At 46.4% G+C, this 6,030-nt stretch overlaps 1 long non-coding RNA gene across 1 annotated transcript in view; it reads left to right on the forward strand.

Annotated features, from left to right (window-relative positions):
- The first annotated feature begins 321 nt into the window (after window positions 1-321).
- Window positions 322-6,030, forward strand: part of LOC115278190 — a 14,828-nt gene continuing 9,119 nt past the window's right edge. Inside the window, exons 1-2 of the long non-coding RNA XR_003902751.1 lie at window positions 322-420; window positions 2,523-2,812. This is a non-coding gene — a long non-coding RNA (uncharacterized LOC115278190). The remainder of the gene's footprint in view (window positions 421-2,522; window positions 2,813-6,030) is intronic.

Raw genomic sequence — 6,030 nt, forward strand, 5'->3', positions numbered from 1 at the left:
GAATGGGGACTCCATGTGATACATTTGGCTTTGTAGCCGGTAAGACATTCCACTTCAGCAGTAGCATATGAGAAATACATCGCAAACACGATTTGTTCCTTTTGAAGAATGTTAACATGTTTTCCTTGAAACAAGTTGCCCAAGAAATAATATCAGGATGGCCCAGGGAAAGGCCATTTGTGATTGGCCACCTAAACTGCCTCATGAATGGCCACATGAACACCGATCTGGTGCTCTGAAAGAGCACTGATGATTGGCCAGAAATGGTGCTGACGTCACAAGAAAGCATTGTGATCAATCAGGGCTGTCAGAAAAGTCAGGCAGCAGCTCAGCCCACACTGAAGAAAGACATGGCAATACCACCACAGTTCTGTCTGCTGTTCATCACATTCTCTGTCCTGTTCCCTGCCATGGCTGATGGTGAGTCCCCTTCCCATTCCTCAGGCTTTTGGCCCCCTGCTCACACATGTTTCCCCTTACATTTGTGCCCCACTGTGGACCTGAGAGTCTGACTACCAGCACCAGGGGACTCCTGGCCCCGCTTCCCACCATGAGTTTGTTGTGGGCCACTCAAGCAGATGTTCCCATATGGAAAGTGAGATTTTCCGGTGTAGGCCATCTGAATGTCATGCATTTCTAGGATAATGTCTTCTACCTGAAAATCCTCTTTGGAAAAGAATCCTCTGTTTCATAAGAATAATAAATTATACCTGGGAAACCAAACTTACTCATTTCTTTGTTGATGTCAGTTAATAGCAAACCACAAATATGATTTTGGATGTATTCTTGTAATTCATTGAAAATTATTGGATTTTATGATAGAAGGAACAATTAATAGATTGTACCTTCCCACTAATATTTGCAGTCTTAAACGTATACGTAAGACATGTACAGAAAAGTAAATTCTAGGAAAAGTCACAAAGAACACTCATCAATTACCAGCTATGTTCCATTGTAATCCAAATTTATTTATTGATTTGAGAGAAAAAGACAGAAGGAGAGAGAGAGAAGGAGAGAGATGAGGGGCGGTGACAGAGGGACCCTGGGAATGTCAGAGAGAGGAAAGGAGGAAGAGACTACAAGGAAGTTCCACACTGTCATTCTGGATCCCTATGTGGGGTTCAAACTCACAAGCTTTGAGATCATGACCTGAGCCAAAATCAAGACATGGACACTTCAGAGACTGAGCACCCTAGGTGCCCCTTGGAGTCTTGTACCCCTTGTGTCTCCTAGTGCGAGTGCTAGTATGTGCAGTGCTAGGCGTTCAGTGAGTGTACAATGTTGGGAGTGTGTGCTCACCCATATATTAGCATGTGTACTGGCATCCAATAATGTGTGTGCTCATAGTGATACTCATGCAAACTAATACTTGGGAACTAACGTCTACAAGTGAGTGCCGCTGTGTCCAAGATTTGCATATCTATGATAGTTTGGTTAGATTATGTCCTAGAAAATTTCTATGTGCTTACAAGTGTGCACTGATACCAGCATAGTTATTGGTGTGTGCTTGAGGGTGATTTGGATCGTTGTGAGTTAGCACGTGTATTAGGTGTGTGCTAGTATATGTGTAAGACAGAGTATGTGCTATTGTGTAATAATGAGGCATTCTGTGGAGTGGACATACTAGGGTATGAACTGAAATACATGCGTTGTATTATACTGCGTCATGTGTGTAAGAGCAATGTACTTGTGTATGTGCTGCTTTGAGTCGTGTTTACATGGTATTGTGTGCTAGTGAGCAATCATGGGTGTAGACATGCTAGTGAGTTTGAGTGTGTGTACAACGGGTGTGCTAACATACACCTGCGTGTATACTAGTGTAAACTGATGTGTGCATATTACCATGCCCTTGGGTGCACTCGTAGACAACAAAGGATCGTGTCACCAATACCATCATGGCAGCACCCCTGGCAGGATGGGCTGGATACACATGATGTCATAGACGACTGGCCAATGAGAATCTGTGCAAGCCTGGGGTCCTCAGGCTGGCAGTTGTGTTTGGGAGTGAGGGCAGCATTTTAATCAGGAGAACTGCTAGGGCCTTCCAGGCGAGGTGTGCACAGGCCAGTTAGGCTCAGGAGCAGTGTGCCCAGGCGAGGTGTGTCCAGCAGCGCCGTAAACAGGAAAGGTGTGCTCAGGGAATGTGTCGGAAGTCTGGATTTCGGGATCCCCGCTGATGCATGCTGAATGTGGTTTTGGCAAGCATCGTATGACTTTTGACTCAGTTTCATCTTCCTCAGATTTACCACGTTTACGACTTTAGTTGTTTTTACCTCTGATGGACGAGTGCAGGATAGTATATGCCCTCATTCCGTGTTGTTTAACATACCACGGACATGTGACTTTGGATGGAGTCTTCTGGCACATGTATTGATTCATATTGGCGTTTAGTGAATGGTGACGCTAAGCGGGACATTTGGCTTTGTACCCGGTGAGACTTTGCACCTCATCATGAGTGTACTAGAAATACTTTCCAAGTGCTAATTTTTCCTTTTGAAGAATGTTAACATGTGTTCCTTTAGACTTGTCGCCCAGGCAATAATATCAGGAGAACCCAGGAGAGGGCCATTTGTGATTGGCCAGCTAAACTGCCTCATGAATGACCACATGAACACCGATCTGGTGCTCTGAAAGAGCACTGATGATTGGCCAGAAATGGTGCTGACGTCACAAGAAAGCATTGTGATCAATCAGGGCTGTCAGAAAAGTCAGGCAGCAGCTCAGCCCGCACTGAAGGAAGACATGGCAATACCACCACAGTTCTGTCTGCTGTTCATCACATTCTCTGTCCTGTTCCCTGCCATGGCTGATGGTGAGTCCCCTTCCCATTCCTCAGGCTTTCGGCCCCCTGCTCACACATGTTTCCCCTTACATTTGTGCCCCACTGTGGACCTGAGAGTCTGACTACCAGCACCAGGGGACTCCTGGCCCCGCTTCCCACCATGAGTTTGTTGTGGGCCACTCAGGCATATGTTCCCGTGTGGAAAGTGAGATTTTCCTGTGTCTGTTGGCCATCTGAATGTCGTACATTTCTAGGACAATGTCTTCTACCTGAAAATCCTCTTTGGAAAAGAATTTCCTAGGTCTCTGTTCATAAGAATAGTAAATTATACCTGGGAAACCAAACTTGCTCATTTCTTTGTTGATGTCATTTCTTTGTTGATGTCACTTAATAGCAAAACAAATACACACTCACCTTGCCTGTTCACACCTCTACTATGTACACCTATCCTTTGCAACCTCTCCTGTGCACAAATCGCATCTGTACACTTCACCTCAGGAAACCTGTCCTATATACATTACTCCTGTGAACACCTCTGCTGAGCACACCTCTCTTGAACCTACCTTACCTGCACCACCTCACCAGTGCACACCTCACCTCTGCTCCCCTCGCTTGTTCACACTTCTCTTGTGCACACTTCTGCTGTGAACATCTCATCTGAGCACACTTCTCTTGAACACACATCACCTGTGCACACCTGGCCTGAGCACACCTCTCTTGAACACACCTCACTTGTGCAACCTCTCCTAAGCACACCTTTGTTGAACACACCTCATATGGGCACACCTCGTCGTTGCACAACTTGCCTGTCATACCTTCCTTGTGCACACCTCGCTGACTCACACCTCTCCTGAACACACCTCTCAGTGCACACCTCACCTGAGCACATCTCTCTTGAACACACCTCACCTGTGCAACCTCGCTGGTGCACACCTCTGCTGTGCAACTTTTCCTGAGCACTCTTCTTTATTGAACACCTCATTTTGGCACAACCATTCTTGAACACACATCACCTGGGCACACCCATCCTGAACACACCTCACCCATGCACACCTCACCTCGGCACACCTGTCCTTGAATACCACTCCTGAGCACACGTCTATTGAACTCATCTCGTCTGTTCACACCTCTTCTTTGCACACTTCGGCTGTGCACATCTCTTCTGTGCATGCCTCACCTGTCCATACCTCACCTGAGCACACCTCTCTTGTACACAACTCACATGAGCACACCTCGCCGGTGCACAACTCGCCAGTGCACACCTCTCTTGAACACATGTCACTGGTGCACACCTCTCCTATGCACACCTAGCTTGTTCACACCTCCCGTGTAAACACCACACCAGTGCACACTTCGTGGTTGCACACCTCGCCTATGCACACCTAACTTGTTCACACCCCTGGTGTGCACACATCACCAGTGCACACCTCGCTGGCACACACCTCTCCTGTGCACACCTCTTTTGTGAACACCTCGCCTGAGCACACCTCTCTTGAACACACCTCACCTGAGCACACCTGGCCAGTGCACACCTTACCAGTGCACACCTCTCCTTAGCACCACTCTTGTGCACACCTTACCTGAACACACCTCTCTTGAACACCCCTCACCTGTGCACACCATGCCGTTGCACATCTCACCTGAGCACACCTCGCTGGTTCACACCTCTCCGGTGCACACCTCTTTTGGGTGCATGTTAGCATGAGCTTGTGTGCACTCATAAATAAAGGATAATTGCATCACCAATACCACCATGGCAGCATCCCAGGCAGAACGATATCATACAGATGATATAGAGGACCACCCAATGAGACTCTGCCCAAGCCTGAGGTCCTCAGGTGGGCAGTTGTGGTTGAGCATGAGGGAAAAATTTGAAGCAGGAGACCTACCAAGGCCCCCCCACAGTCCCCACAGCAGGGGTGCTTGCATAGTTTCTGTTGTTCTACCACTTGAAATCCCTCCTTCCTACCTCCCCACATCGATCCTTTCACCAGAGTCAGAATGGGAAAAAATAGTTGCAAATGGCATATCGGATAAAGGACTAGTATCCAAAATCTACAAGGAGCTCACCAAACTCCACACCCAAAAAACGAGTAATCCAGTGAAGAAATGGGCAGAAGAGATGAATAGACACTTCTCCAAAGAGGACATCCAGATTGCCAACAGGCACATGAAACGATGCTCAGCGTCACTCATCATCAGTGAAATACAAATCAAAACCACACTGAGATACCACCTCACACCCAGTCAGAGTTGCTAAAATGAACAAATCAAGAGACTATAGATGCTGGCAAGGGTGTGGAGAAATGGGCACCCTCCTACACTGTTGGTGGGAATGCAAATGTTACAGATGCCCTGGAAAGCAGTGTGGAGGTTCCTCAAAAAACTATCAGTGGAACTCCCCTATGACCCAGCTATAGCACTGCTGTGCATCTACCCAAAGGATACAGAAGTGCTGATGCATAGGGACACATGTACCCCAATGTTCATACCAGCACTTTCAACAATAGCCAAATCATGGAAAGAGCCTAAATGTCCATCAACTGATGAATGGATCAAGAAGATGTGGTATATATATATATATATATATATATACACACACACACACACACACACACACACACACACACACACATACATACATACATATAATGGAGTACTACATGGCAATGAGAAAGAATGAAATCTGGCCATTTGTAGCAAAATGGATGGACGTAGAGGGAGTTATGCTAAGCAAAATAAGTCAGGCAGAGAAGGAAAGATACCATATATTTTCACTCATAGGTCTAACAGGAGAAACCTAATGGGGCCATGGGAAGGGGAAAGGGGGGGAAAGAGTTGGGGAGGGGGAAAGGAGATGCAGGTGATGGACATGGAGGAGGGCTTTTTTGGGAATGAGCACTGGGTGTTATATGGAAACCAACTTGGTAATAAACTATTTTAAAAAAAAGAAATCAAATTAGTAATAAAAAATCTCCCAGAAAACAAAAGTCCAGGGCCAGATGGCTTTCCAGGGGAATTCTACCAAACATTTAAGGAAGAGTTAACACCTATTCTCTTGAAGCTGTTCCAAAAAATAGAAATGGAAAGAAAACTTCCAAACTCTTTCTATGAGGCCAGCATTACCTTGATTCCAAAACCAGACAAAGAGGGGGGTGGAGCCAAGATGGCGGAGAGGAAGGGAGCTTTGTAAACTCCCTCCGCACCGTTTTTCAAACTGAGAAGGATATTACGTTCAACTGAGAGAG

The sequence above is a fragment of the Suricata suricatta genome, chromosome 14 (genome assembly GCF_006229205.1).
Source record: "Suricata suricatta isolate VVHF042 chromosome 14, meerkat_22Aug2017_6uvM2_HiC, whole genome shotgun sequence".
Taxonomy (NCBI): Eukaryota; Metazoa; Chordata; class Mammalia; order Carnivora; family Herpestidae; genus Suricata; species Suricata suricatta.